This window comes from Ascaphus truei, chromosome 13 (assembly GCF_040206685.1).
Source record: "Ascaphus truei isolate aAscTru1 chromosome 13, aAscTru1.hap1, whole genome shotgun sequence".
In the NCBI taxonomy this organism is placed as follows: Eukaryota; Metazoa; Chordata; class Amphibia; order Anura; family Ascaphidae; genus Ascaphus; species Ascaphus truei.
The window spans coordinates 34,424,889-34,444,374 of NC_134495.1; the positions used below are offsets into that span (position 1 = coordinate 34,424,889).

General features: G+C 46.4%; 1 long non-coding RNA gene across 1 annotated transcript; it reads left to right on the forward strand.

The window, feature by feature from the left end:
* Window positions 1-3,885: 3,885 nt before the first annotated feature.
* Window positions 3,886-18,242, forward strand: LOC142465122 (uncharacterized). The gene is made up of 2 exons (XR_012787795.1): window positions 3,886-4,054; window positions 17,588-18,242. It is a non-coding gene; the product is annotated as an uncharacterized LOC142465122 (long non-coding RNA).
* The last annotated feature ends 1,244 nt before the right edge of the window (window positions 18,243-19,486 follow it).

The window sequence follows — 19,486 nt, forward strand, 5'->3', positions numbered from 1 at the left end:
GAGAGATCTAAGTCAAGGGTGACTCATAGACAGTGGCTTCATGAGATTGTGGTGTTATTAACAGTGAGGGAGAGGGTGGGTGTAGGGGTGACAATGAGGGAGAGTGTGGGTGTAAGGGTGACAATGAGGGAGAGTGGATATAGGGGTGGCAGTGAGGGATAGCGGGTGTAGGGGTGGCAGTGAGGGAGAGTGGGTGTAGGGGTGACAATGAGGGAGAGGGTGTAGGTGTGGCAGTGAGGGAGAGTGGGTGTAGGGGTGACAATGAGAGAGAGTGTGGGTGTAGGGGTGGCAGTGAGGGAGAGGGTGTATGGGTGACAGTGAGGGAGAGTGTGGGTGATCGTGAGGAAAGTTAGGTCTATGGGGGTGACAGTGAGGGATAGTGTGGGTGTAGGGTTGACTGTGAGGGAAAGTTTGGGTGATGGGGTGACAGTGAGGGAGAGTTTGGGTGTAGGGGTGACAGTGAGGGAAAGTTTGGGTGATGGGGTGGCAGTGAGGGAGAGTGTGTGTGTAGGGGTGACAGTGAGGGAGAGTTTGGGTGTAGGGGTGACAGTGAGGGAGTTTGTGTGTGTTGGGGTGATAGTGAGGGAGAGTTTGGATGTAGGGGTGACTGAAGGAATGTTTGGGTGTATGGGGGTGACAGTGAGGGAGAATTTGGATGTATGGGGGTGACAGTGGAAGGGGGAAAGAATTTGAATTCTCTTTAGGACATGTTTAGCTTCAGGCCGCAGTGAGGCATCCAGGAGGTGATTGCAGATAGACAGTTGGTGACACTGGACAGGAGAGAGAGGGAGAGGATGGGAGGAGAGATGATACTGAAAGCCAAAAGATTGTATTAGTTCACCAAGAAGAGCAGAGGACCAACGACAGAGCCTGGTGGGACCCTAACAGAAAGAGGGAGTGGAGGAGGAGACACACAGAAGGAAACACTGCAGGAGCAGTTGGATAGGTAGGACGTGAGCCAGGAGAAGGCTACATCATGGAGGCCAATGAAGTGGAGTGTGTAAAGGAGAAATAGCCGTTGGATTTAGCTGTGAGCAGGTCATTGGCCACCTTTGCTAGTGCTGTCTGGGTGGAGTGTAGAGGATGGAAACCAGATTCTAAAGAGTCGAGCAGTGAGTTGGAGGAGAGAAAGTGAGTCAGGCGGTTTGTATACAAGTCGCTAAAGTAGCTTGGACGCAAAGGTTAGAAGAGTGAGAGGGCGGCAGTTAGAGAGGGAGGATGAGACAAGTGAGGGTTTGTTTAGAATAGGTGTGATGAGTGTGTGTTTGAAAGAAGCTGGGAATGTACCACAGGTAAGAGAGAGGTTAAAAAGGTGAGTTAGGGTGGGGCTTAGTGTGTCAGAGAGGGTGCGGAGGAGATGTGAGGGAGTAGGATCAAGGGGGCAGGATGTAGGGCGAGACGATCAGAGGAGCGTGGAGACCTCTTCCTTAGTCATGTGAAAATAAGGTGATTTAGGTGTGCGATTTGAGGTAGGTGTTATATGTGGGGTGACTAGCTTGTCTGTGAAATGGGTGGTGAGGTCTCAAGACACAAGGTTAGAAGAGGGTGCAGGTGCAGCTGGACGGGGAAGGGAGTTAAAGGTGGCGAATAGGCGTTGAGGGTTAGAGGAGAGGGTTTGTATGAGGGAAGAAAAGTAGGTTTGCTTGGTACGGGAAGTGTTGTAGGAGGAGAGTGAATTTATTGTACATGTGGATGTGTGTAATATATATATATATATATATATATATATATATATATATATATATATATAGAACCACAGAAGAAAGAAAGTGCCCCACATATAGCACTCAAGTATACTAATCATAAGCAAAATTTATTATTGAAAAAACATCACATAAAAACACATATCACTGTAATGATAACAAGAACAAATCCTTCTATTAGAAAGACACACATAAGCTGAGTACACACTGATAATAGAACCTCCCATATAAATGGATCTTGGAGAGAGGATTTAAATTAGCCTCTGTCCACCTGGACGCCCCATAGTGTCTGGCTTAGGGGGGTTGTGTGAGCCCATTTGCCATTTCCTGGATCATCTTTTGAGACCTTTTGTCGAGACTGCCATCCTATCTGAGGGACACCATGGATGTGCTCCTCAGATTGGATCAGGTCACCCTGGACAGGGGTACCGTGCTGGCCACATGTGATGTGGAATCTCTCTATACTAACATCCGCCATAGTGATGGCTTGAGAGCGGTACGGTACTTCCTGTCCAGTGGTACACTGGCACCTGATTTGGTAGAGTTTCTGCTAGACCTGTTAAATTTTGTTTTGACACATAATTATTTTGTTTTTAAGTGTCAGTTCTATCTACAGATCCGGGGAATGGCAATGGGCGCCACCTGCGCACCCTCCTATGCCAACTTATTTTTGGGATACTGGGATCGGGAGGTGGTCTTTCAGGATGATATTTTTCCAGGGACACAGCATGTATTATTGTGGTTGAGGTTCATAGATGACGTCCTCGTTTTCTGGGATGGCACTTCCTGGGACCTGGGGATGTTTATCAAGAGCCTCAACCACAATTCATTTAACATCAGGTTTACTAGTTCCTCTAGCTTGGAATCTGTTGAAATGTTGGATATTAGGATGTCGCTTGATAGGGATGGTCACAGATATACATCGAATATTACATGCCCTTAGCGGTCACCCGGCCCATCAAGGGGGTCCCAGTAGGTTAGTTTATGAGACTAAAAATAAACTGTTCTTTGCAGACCACCTACCGCTCCAGAGCAAATTAAATGACTGTTTGTTTTCAAAACTGAGGCTATAGCAACACAACAATTGGAGGGGTAGGAGAATTGGGGAGATGAGATCGCGAGCATCTCTGTTGATTCCTAAGAAAATTGACAGAAGGGAATCAGAAGACTATCGCGTTTGTTGCAACCTATGATAGAAACTGGAGTGGCTACAGAAGAATTTTACAGTAGTACTGGCATCTCTTGAGATCTGACTTTGATCTCCAAAAAATCCTTGGACCAGAGGTTAATATGGTGAGTCGCAGGGCTCCCAACCTCTCAGACAAACTTGTCCGGAGCCACTACAACGTTAGCAGACCTACCAGCTTTTTGTCCAGAGAAACACCGGATGGTTTCACGGCATGTGAATCCTGCTCAGCATGCCAACATATGCTCAATGCATCTGTTCTTTATGACTCTACACAGACTACCAAATATGCAATACCCTCAGCATGGGGGTGTAGACCAAAAGCTACTGTGTATTATTTGGCGTGTTCATGCCCAATGATATACTGTATATATAAGCTTCGCTTCTGTGTTCTCGAACATGTACGCGACATTAAAAATGCTGAGCAGGATTTTGCTAAAGGCAAAAATACTTACAGCGGTGGCGTGACGAGAAATTTCCGACTCGTACATAACTCTGATTTTAGGCTTTTGAAGGCTTTTGCCACAGATCATGTTGTCTTGGGGATTAGGGGACGGGATGTAGAGAGGGCTCAGCTGCAGCGTGAGTCCCGCTGGATGTTCAAGCTTGGCACTCTCCTACCAAAGGGCTTGAATGAGCACACTGGCTATGCCATGTTTTTGTGAGTACATCCCCACCTGCTCCCCTCAGGTTTATCATACAACTACAATTCCACTAATTGTTTACATTACAATTATTATCATACTATTTATTTTTGGTTTAGTAACATTAAAGAGCCTTTTTTTGTTTGTTCTATTTTTACAATTATGATTTTCTGCCTTGTCATTTTTTTCCATTCGGCTATTATTGGGTCTTACTTTTATGAATCCCTGTTTGTGCCTCTATCGGCAGTTCTTTGCCTTGCTTATTGATGTCTATTATCATCTTCACTCATTAGTGGGTTTCTATTTGTAAAAATTCTTTCTCTTTCTTTCTATTCATTCGCGTCAGATGGTTTGGGTCCGCGCTCATGCTCCCTAAAGTGTCTGTAAGGTAGACCAACTCCCTCCTTTTGCTGCTTTCGTGTTTGTGGAAGTATTCCCCTCTTCCACCAGGATCCGTCAAAAGGATTACTCCACCGACGGATCAGTCATACAGGAAAGAAAGGAAACACAGAAGGATGAAGGTAATTATATTCAGAAACAGGTAATCTAACAAATAGTAATTTACACTTAAGAAGTTAAAAGTCGAGCAAGGCGGGGCTTGGGCGTCCCAGATATATATATATATATAAGCAGTGTTCGACAAACCTATACATTTGCTCGCCCCGGGCGAGTGGATTTAACCCCCGGGCGAGTAAATATTGGCCCAAGCAGCACACGTTTGGTACTAGGTGGCGAGTAGATTTTTTTGTGTGGCGAGTAGATTTTTTGGTGATTTGTCAACCACTGTATATAAGTATTACCTAGCAGCCCAACTGAAACAAGCAGTAATGTGGAACACAGACCCAGCCCATTGTTGCTGGATTGAGATAGAGTCACATTATGTCAAAATGCCTTCTCTGTGTTACGCCGGTGCTGCCCGCAGACCAGACCCGTCCCCTGAGCTGAAGGGGGAAGTGGTAATACACGCACCCGCAGCAAAGGGAGCGTGTCCGGAGTGTGGTATGAAGCGTTGCCAGGCCAGGTGTAGTAAGGTAGACAATACTTGCCGGTACCGGTTGTAGAGATAGAGTGAAGGATGCCTTGCCGAAGTCAGGGAGTGGAGAGTGGAGATAGGTCGTAGTCCAAGCCGTGTTCAAGGGGTTACCAGAGTGAGCGTTGTCCAAGGAGTGCCGAGATCGAGAGCCAGAGGGGGTAGTCGTACGAGCTGCGTCCGAACCCGTGAAAACACTGAGAGAATCCAGAAGTACTTCCATACAGAGACTATGTCGAGCAAAGACTGAGAGCAGAGAGGAGCTAGATAAAGCAGGAAGGTCCAATTAGGAACGGAGGCGGGACAGGAAGAGCTACAGGGAGACACTGCAGATGTGTGCAGGCATAACAGGCCAGGTGAGTCTTGTTAGTAACCTGAGTATGCCTGTGCAGTGTGCGGGGGCGGAACCTGAGGTCCGGGGGACGGGAATAAGAGTGTGCAGACTGAGCGTGCTCCGTAACTCGTGTACGCGTGTGAACCGAGCCAGTGGATGGTGCAGGTGTGTGCAGGAGGGCGTGGGCGCGCCCGGCGCTGTACAGAGGAATCGCCGAGGGGAGTGATCCCGCGACGGTGGCAGGGGCGAGGAGCCGTGGAGGCTGGTAAGGCAGGATTGTTTTGTGTGTCCAGGGGCTCCCTGCGGGGAGGGAGTGCTCTGTGTGGGGAGCGAGGAGAACGCCGATTCCTGACAGTACCCCCCTCTTCAGGAACGGCCTCAGGACGGTCCAAGAACGGTTTCTCTGGAAACATTTTCCTGAAGGACTTAAGAAGGGCCGGGGCATGAATGTCCTTTGAAGGTACCCAGGATCTCTCTTCAGGGCCAAAGCCCTTCCACTGCACCAAGAACTGGAGCTGAACCCTGGATAGGCGAGAATCCAAAAGAGAGTGAACTTCGTATTCCTCGTTATTTTGTACAGTAATGGGATCCGGTTTACGAGTCTGATCCGGAAAGAAGTGACTGGAGATCAATGGTTTTAAGAGGGACACATGAAAGACATTGGGAATCTTCATACTGGGTGGTAGTTGGAGCCGGAATGCCACGGGATTGATTTGTTCACAAATAGGGAAGGGACCCAGTAACTTAGGTGCCAGTTTAGGAGATGGTACCTTGAGGTGGATATTCCTAGAGTATAGCCATACCAAATCCCCTGGTTTGTAACTGGGCGCCGAACGACGACGACGATCGGCCTGTAGTTTCGATCTGCGGGAGGAGTTGAGAAGGGTAGACTGAATCCTGGACCATGCGGTTTGGAGGGAAGAAATGCGTTCATCTACGGCTGGTACTCCAGAAGGAATGTTGGGGATGGGAAGACAGGGAGGGTGGAACCCATAATTTATAAAGAAGGGCGACTCCCGGGTGGACTCGTTTTTTGCAGAATTGACGGCATACTCTGCCCAAGAGAGGAGTTGAGCCCAATCATCCTGGAAATCGGATATAAAACATCTCAGGTACTTCTCCAGGGATTGATTCTCTCCGTTTGTCCATTGGACTGAGGATGATAGGCGGAAGAGAAAGAAGAAGAGATGCCCAATCTCTTCGTGAAAGCTCTCCAAAATTTGGATACGAACTGAGAACCTCTGTCAGAAACAATGGACGAAGGGATCCCATGAATCTGGAAAATCTGCTCCGTAAAGATATCAGCAAGGGCGGGGGAGGTGGGTAATCTTTTAAGTGGAATGAAATGGGACATCTTCGAGAACCTCTCCACGACCACCAAGATAGTGTTCATTCCTCTGGACCTGGGCAACTCCACGATGAAGTCCATAGAAATGTGGGACCAGGGGCGGTCGGGAACTGGAAGGGCTAACAGAAAACCCTGAGGCTTTTGACGGAGAGTCTTGTTTTGAGCGCACGTGGGGCATGCGTGGGTAAACTCCAGAATATCTTGAGACATCCTTGGCCACCAGAAATTCCGACGAATGAGATCAGTAGTCTTCTTAAAACCTGGATGACCTGCAGATTTAGAGGAGTGACCCCAAGACAGGACCTCTGGAACAAACTTGGATGGTACAAAGAGTTTGTTGTCGGGAACGACCAAGTCCTTGGGAATGCGTCTCTGGGAGTGCAAAATCTTGTCAAGATTCTTGAAAGAAGACGTGGCGAGAATCCTCTCTTGTGGAAGGATAGTCTCCAAAGATTCCTCTGGCCTCTCTTCAGAAGAATGTATTCGGGAGAGTGCGTCTGCCTTTACGTTCTTGGTCCCGGGGATATAGGAAAGGTGAAAATCGAATCGAGGAAAAAAAAGAGCCCAATGAGCCTGTCGTGGACCAAGGCGTCGAGCGTTCTCTATGTAAAGAAGGTTCTTGTGGTCCGTGAGAATAGTAAATGGCTCTTTCGACCCCTCTAGCAGGTGTCTCCACTCTTGAAAAGCCATCTTCACGGCCAGAAGTTCCCTGTTACCCACGTCATAGTTCCTCTCGGCAGACGAGAATTTCTTGGAAAAATATGCACAGGGATGTAACTTGTCTTGGGGCGTAGGTCTCTGGGAAAGAACGGCACCAGCGCCGCAATCAGAAGCGTCGACCTCCAGGACGAAGGGAAGTTCGATGTTGGGATGACGGAGAATAGGTGCGGATATAAAGGCTTCCTTGAGTGTCTCGAAGGCGGAGATAGCCTCGGATGACCAAGCAGAAGGATCAGCTCCTTTTTTGGTGAGGGGTGCCACAATGGTGGAAAAACTCCGTATAAACTTACGATAGTAATTAGCGAACCCTAAAAAATGTTGTATGGCCTTGAGAGAGTTGGGTCTTGGCCATTCAGTGACTGCTTGAAGTTTACCGGAGTCCATCATAAACCCCTCATCGGAAATGATATACCTCAGGAACGGAGTAGAGGTCGTATGAAAGGTGCACAATGGCGTACAAATGGTGTTCACGGAGACGGGAAAGGACGTAGGAGGTGTGGCGTATATGGTCCTGGAGATCTTTGGAAAAAATCAGGATATCATCGAAGTATACAATAACAAAAATATTGAGTACCTTACGAAAGACGTCGTTGATGAAATCCTGGAAGACAGCGGGAGCATTACATAAGCCGAAAGGCATTACCAGATATTCGTAGTGTCCACTACGCGTGTTGAAGGCCGTCTTCCATTCATCCCCCTTCCTGATGCGCACCAGGTTATAGGCACCACGTAGATCCAACTTGGAAAAAATCTTGGCCCCCTGTAATTTATCGAACAGTTCGGTAATAAGGGGAAGGGGGTAACGATTTTTAATAGTGATGTGGTTTAAACTCCTGTAGTCTGCAAGGCCTCAACGAGCCGTCCTTTTTCTTGATGTAGAAAAACCCAGCCCCTGCTGGGGAATTGGAGTGACGAATAAAGCCTTTCTTGAGATTCTCCTGGATATATTCATCCATAGCGTGAGATTCTGGTAACGACAAGGGGAAGGTAAACGGAAGGTAGAATAACTTCGGGAACAGAGGTATTGGCCAGCAGTTGATGAGTCTCGCCTGACCTCGGCCTCCAGGAAATGGGAGCAGAGGAAGTCCAGTCAATGAGAGGATTGTTAAGCTGTAGCCAAGGAAGACCAAGGGTGATGGGTATCCCAGGAGCATGAATGGCATCGAGAACTAAGATCTCCTTGTGCAGATGTAAGGACAGAAGCAAGGGAGCCGTCTCTAAGGAGATGTGGGCCGGGGTAAGAGGCCGTCCATCGATACCGACGAGTGCGATGGGAACCTTCTTTCTCACGAGTGGTATGCGGTTTAACCTGGCGAATTCAAGATCCACGAAGTTTCCTCCAGCTCCTGAGTCAATGAAAGCGGCGGTAGAAGTTTTGAACTTATCGCCTGAAAGGGAGACTGGAAATGTAAGTTTCTTAGGGAGTTCACCTTTAGAAAGGGGACGTGGAGACATTACACCCAGAGAGAGCCCCTCTGTACTCACTGGGTGTTCCCATTTCCCGGACGCAGTGGACACTCCCGAACCAGATGTTCCATGGATCCGCAGTAGAAACACAATCCCCCGGCGTGGCGGAACTGCCGTATCGGTGTGCGGATGCGTTGTACCCCCAATTGCATTGGCTCTGGCAACTCCAGTGCAGGACGAAGAGGTATGGTAGCACTTGGGGAAGCAGGAGTGTTGCTGGGAGTACTGGAGAACGGAACTTGAAAGTTATGGAAGTGAGTGCGCTGACGCTCTGAGCGGCGTACCTGGATACGTTGATCCACTCGGACAGCCAAAACAATGAGGACCTCCAATTGATCCGGCCTGGATTGGCGAGAGAGTTCGTCCTTGATGGGATCTGCCAGGCCTTGCCAGAATACGGAGACGAGAGCCTCTTGCCCCCAGTTAGTCTCGGCTGCTAGAGTCCGGAATTCCACAGCATACTGCGTCACCATTCGCCGTCCCTGAGTGATCTGGAGGAGAGAAACAGATGCCATCTCCCGACGAGCGGGAGAATCGAATACTTGTTGAAACTCGGCTTTAAATGTCGGGTAATCTTGGGTAAGGTCAGAATGTCGCTCCCAAACCGGGGAAGCCCAAGCCAGGGCGCTGCCAGTGAGGAGATTATAAATGTAGGCTACTTTCTTGCGATCAGTATTGTAGAGATGGGGGGCCATTTCAAACTGCACCTCACACTGGTTTATGAAACCCCTACAATCTTGCGGTTCACCTGCATAAGGCTTGGGGGGAGGAATCCTTACATCGGAGCTGCTAACTGCGCTTGCGGAGTGGGGGCTTACATCTAGCGGGGTCGCGGTCGGTACCCTGTCTGAGAGTACTGCGACCTGGCGTGTAAGTGCCACAATTTGATCCGCCATGGCCTGGTTTTGCTGAAGCAGATTGGAGAGAAACTGTTGAAGTTCGGTCTGGTCTGCGTCTTGTGGGCTCGACATAATGTTACGCCGGTGCTGCCCGCAGACCAGACCTGTCCCCTGAGCTGAAGGGAGAAGTGGTAATACACGCACCCGCAGCAAAGGGAGCGTGTCCGGAGTGTGGTATGAAGCGTTGCCAGGCCATGTGTAGTAAGGTAGACAATACTTGCCGGTACCGGTTGTAGAGATAGAGTGAATGATGCCTTGCCGAAGTCAGAGAGTGGAGATAGGTCGTAGTCCAAGCCGTGTTCAAGGGGTTACCAGAGTGAGCGTTGTCCAAGGAGTGCCGAGATCGAGAGCCAGAGGGGGTAGTCGTACGAGCTGCATCCGAACCTGTGAAAACACTGAGAGAATCCAGAAGTACTTCCATACAGAGACTATGTCGAGCAAAGACTGAGAGCAGAGAGGAGCTAGATAAAGCAGGAAGGTCCAATTAGGAACGGAGGCGGGACAGGAAGAGCTACAGGGAGACACTGCAGATTGGTGCAAGCATAACAGGCCAGGTGAGTCTTGTTAGTAACCTGAGTATGCTCGTGCAGTGTGCGGGGGCGGAGCCTGAGGTCCGGGGGACGGGAATAAGAGTGTGCAGACTGAGCGTGCTCCGTAACTCGTGTACGCGTGTGAACCGAGCCAGTGGATGGTGCAGGTGTGCGTGCAGGAGGGCGTGGGCGCGCCCGGCGCTGAGCAGAGGAATCACCGAGGGGAGTGATCCCGCGACGGTGGCAGGGGCGAGGAGCCGTGGAGGCCGGTAAGGCAGGATTGTTTTGTGTGTCCAGGGGCTCCATGCGGGGAGGGAGTGCTCTGTGTGGGGAGCGAGGAGAACGCCGATTCCTGACACTCTGCAAGCATGCCTATGGAATCTAGATAGAGGAGACATGCAAATGCACAAATTAGAATTGAAGACGACAAGTCACACTTGGGAGGTCTGGTTGAAATGTAAGACCAGATACAAGTTCTCTACACCCAACTCTCAATTTACGCCCATTTTCAATAACCCGAAATTTCCTCCTGGTTGTGGGTCTAGACTGTTTGACCAATTAAAATCGAAAGGAATCAAGACAGTAGCGGACCTTTTGAGCCTAGGGAAGCTTCTGAGCTACCAAAATTTACGTGCTAAATACGAAATTACAGAATTGGACACATTTAAATATCTACAAATTCGGCACTTCATTCAAAAAATATCCCTAGAACTAGAATTTCCCCCCCTCACCAAGTTTGAGAATTTGTGTAAAGTCAATACTCGCCAAAAAGGTCTTATTTCAGAAATTTACGCTGAACTGGAGAAATCAGCGGACCTTCCAAACCATGACTACATCCTCAAATGGTCAGCAGATCTAAATATAAGTATTGACAGAGAGGATTGGGAAGAAATTTGGGAAGCAGCCTCAGGAACTTCTATATGTACCACAACAAAGGAGAATATATATAAAATCTTATTTCACTGGTATCTTACGCCGGTGAGATTAAAACAAATATACCCTCTGGCATCCGATCTTTGCTGGAGAGGCTGTGGACAAAGGGGAGACATGGCCCACATTTGGTGGACATGCCCAGAAATTGTGAAATACTGGGCTGAGGTCCAAAAATTATTAAAAGAGGTCATTGACCTTGAGATCCCCATTGATCCATTGACCTTCCTTCTGGCCAGGCCAATGAATGAAATTGACCATCCAGTTAGGAAATTAATCTCCTTCATCCTTACAGCGGCAAAATGTGAGATAGCGGCCTCCTGGAAGAGACTAACCACCCCCTCTAAAGGGACTATAAAAAGAATGTCAATGAGGTGATGCTTATGGAGAAGTTAACGGCTCTCCTTAAGAAAAATTTAACAACATTTTACAGAACATGGGAACCCTGGATACTCTATATAAGATAAAAATTAATCCATACATACTGGAGGGGCATTTGGTATCCCCAGACATGGAGAACTAAGACATCCCGAGCCTAATCCTAAATGGACAAAGTCAGAAGCTCGGCGACCAGGGGGAGGTCACCCCTACCCCCTCCACCCCTCCCTCTCCTTTCTTGCCTTTTCTCCTCTAAGGCCCCTCTGTAAGGCAACTATGTTTGTCAAACTTTTCTTTTCTCCTCAAGAAAAAGACAAAAAAACTTCCTGTATTAGGCTGCATATTGTGCATGTTGTGTTTATGTTGTATAATTGCCAAATAAAAAATATTTGAAAAAAAAAGTTAAAAGTCCAGTAAGTATCAAAAGCTCTGCCTCGCGGATAGATGTAGCTCCTAGCAGAGATGCCGTTTGAGACCGTCGATCCCGTGCACTGGGATGGGCTGGGTAATCCAGCGTGACTGTGCCTCTTCCGGGTTCGCGTGCACAACGTGATCTGTATGTAGCCGTCTAACGCGTCTCTCCGGCTTGCAGGAAACTTTTTACTTCGGCGAATGCTGTGCACTGGCGTGCAATAGAGCAATAATAGTCCTGGAACAGTAACACACTGAACCAGAACAGAATAGACTCTCCCACAACGCGTTTTGCACACGCATGTGCTTTGTCAGGTGGTGGACGCTTTGTGGGAGTCTATTCTGTTCTGGTTCAGTGTGTTACTGTTCCAGGACTATTATTGCTCTATTGCACGCCAGTGCACAGCATTCGCCGAAGTAAAAAGTTTCCTGCAAGCCGGAGAGACACGTTAGACGGCTACATATACGGGTCATGTTCTGCACGCGAATCCGGAAGTGGCACAGTCACGCTGGATTACTCAGATATTCATTCAATTTATAGTATATATATATCAGCCAGAGATCATTCTGACTGATTTGGGATTTTCCGCTCGCATGCTGCAGTATTACAATGCTGTGTTAGCTCCCAGTGGTGTGTCACAAGAGGGAGTGTCACACATATCCACGCCTTTACTGGGGATGACGGAGCACGCAGACGCAGCACAGCTGACTGCCTACCAGCTGCTGGGGGATTGCACCGTACGCACTAATCCAACGCTGCCCGTACTTCTATTGGGTGACGTCACGGCCTATGCGCCATAAATAAGTGATACCGATGCCCGGTCACCAAGCCCCGGACAAAGCCAAAGGGGCAAAACGGAAACGTACATCGGGGCTCTTCTGTGCGTACTCCCTGATGTCCACCCTTCTGCTGAGCTGATACTACAGATCTTTTCAGGTTTTATGTATGAAGACCTTGTTTCTTGCGCTGCATAAGAAGCTTCACTAATATACAAACTGACTTATTTTTATCTCTAGACCAGCTTAATACTGGTACATCAGTGCTTGCTATCTTTTATTATATGACTTATACAATACAGTCTTCACTTGTTTGTGGGATGCAAGTATATATCCTTTAGGGACACTATGACATCTTTGTAAGTCCTAATGTATTTGTTTATGTGTGCTGCTGCTGCAGCATTTGTTATTCCTGATTCGAGGCGTCCTTTAAATATGTCTGTGTAGATGGTTATAATGTTGATCATTGTTACTGCTGTAGCAGGGCATATTTACAAGACCGGCCGGCCTCAATAGCAGAGGGCTTATTTAAACCCTCACTCCAAGACCCATTTATATAGGAGTTTCTATTATCAGCGTGTACTCAGCTGATGTGTGTCTTTCTAATAGAAGGATTTGTTCTTGTTATCATTACAGGGCAGGGTCAGGGATTGCTATATGTGTTTTTATGTGCCGGGTTACTTAAATCAGTGTAACAGCCGCTGACGGTGCTTGGGACATGATATATGGAACCACAGAAGAAAGAAAGTGTCTATATGAGGGACACTTTCTTTCTTCTGCGGTTCCATATATCATGTCCCAAGCACCGTCAGCAGGTGTTACACTGATTTAAGTACTATCTACTGCACCGACACACTTTATTCGAGCAAATACCCAGTATGTACCTGGCAGATACCTGGAATGCGCCACTCCTCACCTCTGACAAGCCCCGTTGCGTTTGCCTTCCCAGCCTGGGTTCATGCCTGGCTGACGGGCGGCTGATCTGTTAAATGATAATGATTAGGATATAATAGGCTGCAATGCTTCGCGTGTCTACCAGATGGCATAAATTCATGAATTGTAATGCAGTATATATATATATACTGTGCAGTATTGCAGCCAGCGGGAATAAAATGCTTCAATCCCTGCCTGGAAAATACCTCAATGCACTCGGGCAGAAAACAGTCACAAACCTCAATACACCCGGGTATACCCGAATTCGTGGGACTAGCCGAGCTCGAATAAAGTGTGTCGCCAGTGTACTATTTGTAGCCTGTAGCAGGCATTCTTTTTCACACACACTCACAATATCGCAATCAGACACATCAATAAAAGTACCAAAAAACCCAGCAATAATGAGCTCCTGGTGGTGTTATAGGATAACACATATAAGAGCTATATCCTGAAAGCCTGACCTGTTGGTGGCCCTTGAGGACTGCAGTTGGCCCACCTGGTTTACTCGTTAGACTAATTTTCTCCCCCAATACTGATTTCAACTTCACATCTGTCATACGAATGTGCCAGTGTTGTCTCGGTGAATCCCATTGGCGATTACCGGTACCTATAAAACTGATGTGTGTTACCCATAAAGACCCTCTGTCTCAGGCTTTTATAATGATCAAAATTACGTTTGATGCATCTGTTGCTGTAACCGCCACTCAGGAATCTGGATTTTAGCCGTGTGGCTCTGCTAGGAAAAGCTCCTTCTGTACAGCAGTTCTGTTTCAAACTGAGAAATTCACTGGTAGGGATTCCTCTGATGGGGGCACGTGGCATGCAGAACTGAACTGGGGGAAAGTCTGTTGGCAAGCGATATCTGTTTCCAATCGCCCACTCGAATCAATCGATATCCCGCGATCGAGAAAGTTAACATGAGCAGAGCTAAACGCAAATGTTAACGTAATATTAAAATCATTGTGATTGAGGACATTGAATGCCACGAACGCCTCTGCCAAGCCTTGGCAGGGGATCAGGATGTCGTCGATGAACCTCACCCGCAACAAGACATGAGCTGTACTGACGGCATTGGCAGCAGAAAAAAACATCTCTCCCTCCACCCCGGAACTAGCTTTGCATAGGAGAGTGCACAAGTCGCACCCATTGCCGTTCCTCTCTGGGCAAATTGCAATAAGTCCATTGACAGAAAGTATGTAGTGACCTGTAACCTGTCTACATGATGGCCGTGACAGTAGGGACAATGCGGCTCTTATAATAAAGGGTGGGTCCTGCTGGCCCTACTGCTGTCTATTGCAGACTACTGCCGATGACTGCACCACACTGTTTAATCCTCCTGTTGATCGGAGCATAGCGAATCTGCTACCACTGTCTGCACGCTTAGCTGTGCAGGTTCAAGGCGAATCTGCGATTGTAGTTCAACATCCTGTTGTTCATCTCGGGATTTTGTTTTTAGTTTTTTGTTTTAATTTTTGTCTTTATTATTTAATTTATTAATTATATTTATATTTATTATTACTTTTTATTTTTATTAGTTGTATTGTTTTATGTCTTGAATTTATCATACAATATTACGCTATGTGTTTTTATGTTTTCATTTCATGTATAACCTATTCATCGATCGGAGTATTCTACATCCCTGGATCTGACACAGTCACCAGTCCCGGTTGTATATATCCTTTTTGTCTCATCATTTATATGTGCAGGGCGCCAGAGATATAACACCTTTTTTCACACATTGCTTGTTATCGTAATACAGAGCGGCACAATTCTGCCACATTTCTCAATGGCAGACAAACCCAGATTTGAGACGGTGGGTAGCATTAGAGAGTGCAGCTTGCTTGCCATTAGAGCTAAGCAATTTAATATGGAGCCCAAAGATAGCAAGGAAAGCTATACCAGCGCCGCTATCCTCAATGACCAATTCATTATCAATTTGGGAGGCGACAAAATTTAAATGTAATCTAACTTCCAAAAATACACTGATGACCCTGCTCTGGGATAACCCATCTTTTGCTCCTGGCTTAGATAGAGCAAACTTCTCAATTTGGAAAAGAAATGGCATAGCGAGACTTAGAGATCTGGAAGGTAATAATAAAATTAAGTAATTTGCTCAAATTAACTCAGATAAAAATATCCCACAATCGGAACTGTATAGATACCTTCAGATCAGAGCTTTCTATGATAAATTGAATCCACACCCCCCATTGACTACATTCGAAAGGCTCTGTCTAAGAGAGACGTCAACGAAGGGACTCACATCGCAAATGTATAGAGAGGTGGTCGGTTCTGCTGTGAAGGTAACACACAAATTAGGTTACATGTTGAATTGGGAAAAAGATCTAGGTGAGAGCCCAGACATGGACGAATGGTCACTGATGGTGACGGCAGCCTCTAAAAGTTCGATATGCACAACATTAAAGGAAAAAGCATACAAGACCCTGATGAGGTGGTATCATACCCCACTAAAATTATCAAAATTTATTCAAGGATGCTCCCCGTTGTGCCCACGACAATGCGGAGAGTCAGCAGATCTGTTGCACATGCTGTGGTCTTGCCCCCATTTGGTACCCTTTTGGGTCAAAATTAAGGATTGGCTACAGAGGATATTGGGCCTCGAAATCCCACTAGATCCCTGGCTCTTTCTATTGAACAGAGCAATACCCGGACTAGCAAAAGTCGAACTCAAATTAGTTGCCCATTTTGCAACAGCAGTGAGGACCGAGATCGCAGCATCCTGGAAACAGAATGAAATTCCTACAATCCCCAAGATTCGGAATAAAATTTGGAAAGTATGTCCGATGGAAAAGCTGACGAGTCTAGTTAACGACTCTGGTGAAAATGTTCTAAAAGTATGGACACCCTGGCTAGCCCAGACGGACATCCCAGGGGTAGAGATAACCACAATAATGCTTTAATAGTTACATGTGCGTTCTCCTGTGATGATATCGTTGGTCGAAAGGCTTTCAGTCAGTAGCGCGTAGATTATAGAAAGAGAGACGAACAAACATATACACAACACCGGCGTCAGAAGCTAAGACTCGGGTGAAAAAAGGATTGAGTGGATCCTCCGCCGTCCTCACCTCCCTTCCCCGCCTATCCCTCCCCACTGACCCAGTTAGGTTATTGTTCCTATATTGTACACAGTTGTTATATGTATGGAATGTTGGTAATTCATGACACTACAATGGAGATCAGCTGTATTATCTTTGTGTTTTGAAAACCAATAAAATATAAGTTAAAAAAATATGATCAGTATAGCTCGCCATGTATGACTGCAGGTATGTTATATATACATTATCTGACTGTTAAGTATTTTTTCTAAATTTCACTCCACATGTGCACCAATTTGCTCCATTTCATGTTCTGTTTTGTAAAAAAAATGCTTGGAGGGCGCTCAATCCTCAAACCTCTCCCAGATTTTTTTACGAAATAGAATATGAAAGAGTGTAAATTGGTGCATATGTGGAGTGAAATTTAGGAAAAATGACATATCGTTATTCGAGCGCGCTGCATTTTTCACCGCTGTGTCCAGTATTTTTTGAGACGCCGCCTGGCAACCCTATCTGCGCTGCGATTGGTCCCGGCTCCGTTCTCCATGCTTTCCTTTGGAGAGGGGGAAACTATAAAAGGGAGAGCATATCTGAGCTCTGGAGACTTGGTCAGAGCTGGCATGCAGGTGGACTAAGTGGTGTTCTCCGAGGATGCGCTGGAGATGCCTGAAAACGAGGCCGCGTGCCGTTCCGTAGGCGACATTTGAAGTTGCTTGCCTGTGACTTGCATCGATCCTGATCCCCCACAGGAGTGGAAGCTGCGCTGGGTAAGCCATTCCAATGGCACCAGGCACCTGGGACTGCTAGGATTCCCTTGTATCCCCTGTGTGTGGTGAGTATAGCGCTGTCTGTGATATTGAGTTGTGGCTGCTGGCTCCAGGCGGAATAAAAATACTTTTTTTTGGATCTCGGCATCCTGTCTAGTGCTTGGTCTCGTGAAAGAGTCCTGGTCTCCCGTGACAATGGATACTAGTGTACAGCAATTCAACATCGCACGTAGCTAAAATGATATTGCTGTCCACTTTGTCAGAGTTTCCCTAGGGATTTGGGGGCTGCGGTATTGAGAAGTCCCTACGCCAGGGGGAATTTAAATGGATTGGATTGTTACATCGGGGTCCTTCATGCCAGCCAGACTGAACGAATCCCTTGGCTTGGCCATGGTTTTGTAAAGTGATTACAAGGGTAGTGTTATTACTCATCCTTTATAATAGTCCTTTATTCATTGCCATTGTGTGTCATTTCAGTCGTTGGAATTGCATCAGAAGTGCTAATCGCCATAGGTTGTACAGTGGACGCCCACGCAGCTCCCCAGACGAAACATTTCTATTGGTACACGTCATCAACATAAATTGGGCGCGAAACGCACGGCTTGTTGGATCCCCTCTTCCTCTGTTCTCCTGCCGATGATACATATGAACTATGTAGCTGAACAACGTCCTGCGTGTGATCACTGGATCTATTGCTTGGGACGGTGCAGAGTATAGTAACTCGGAAAGTTTGTCTCTTGACTTGGCAAATTATATTTTTTCTGCTGCATTGATTCTTTGTACCGTATGCTTTGAATACCAGCTACATGCTTATTTAATAGGATTTCACATTACGTTTGACATTTTATAGTGTCTTTGTGTAGCAGTACCTGTTGTTGTATCTTTTTTGACAGTTCACGTATAACAAGTATTCTCTTTTTGACCGGCTGGTCTGATTATCCCTTTTTTACACCCAGACATTACTTTTTTTCCAAACCCCAGGTTGATCTCACCTCTTAGGATTTCTGTCGGCGGGTCTCTTCCACTGTATACAATGTATAGGAGTTACAGGAATGCTTGACGGGTTCTTTGTTTTTTAAGCAGTCTTTTTTTATATTTTGTGATAAATAAATTCAGAGTGCTTGTTTTGAGATTATTTTTCGTCTTTACTGTATGTATGTGTATATATATATATATATGTATATGTATGTATGAGAATATATATGTATGTGTGTGTATATATATATGTGTATATATATATATATATATATATATATACTGTATATATATATATATTAAAAAATGAATAGACGATACCGTTCTGTGGCTAACTAAATGCTTTTATTTGTGCGAGCTTTCAAGATAAACTGATCTCTTCCGGCGATGTTACAATGAATGAAGCCAAAAAAGGGTTTTAACTTTAAAACAGTGCATCCTGAAATGTGATCTGTGACTGACATCTATCCCTCCCCCTGTGCAGTATGCTGTTTTATGACTTAAGGTGTTAAATGGTCCCTGAATGTTAGTGATGTAAGAGTATATATATATATATATATATATATATATATATATATATAATGTGTGTGTATATGTAGATAACAATTGGTGAAGAGCCCACAGTGTATACAGCACTTTACAAAAGGTGTGTGTGGAGTGGGAGTGTATATCAATGGTGTAGGTAGGTGTGGAAATGTAAGAGGCTGTGGCATAACTAAAAGTGCGTGTAGATACTATATATATATATATATATATATATATATATATATAGTGCAGTATGTATGGACATGGCCTTTAGCACTCATGGGAAGAGAGTTCTCTCATGTCAGTAGTGACTCATAAAACTTCGGTCTCGGTTTAGGCCATCGCTAAGTATCCCGAACAGTTGCATAAATTTGTATTCATGCAACAGTCTCTCTTTCAGTGTTCTAAGATTACCTTAGAATATGGCCACCCTCAGATTATATGTGTGTTATATGTTATGGTGGGTGAAAAAGGCGACAAACAACCTCCACCGAATAACATATCTTATACTATATTAGTGAAAGCACTGTATGTTTGCCTGCCTGCCTGCATGCATGCCTGCCTGCCTGCCTGGATGTCCGGTGTCCCTAGGGGAAATCTCATTGGTCCCTTGGCCCGCCCCCGCACACCTCTCATTGGCCTGAGGCGGAGTGACGGGCCAAAGGACACACAGGGACACACACACACACAGGGACACACACACACACACACACACACACACAGGGACACACACACACACACACACACACACACACACACACGGCTCACAGTGTTAGCAGCACCCGCGCGCACCTCCTCCTCTCCCCGTGTCTCCCGCGCTTTCACACCGACCCCCCCCCTCCCCCGGCGCCGCTACAGTCAGCGGGACACACACAC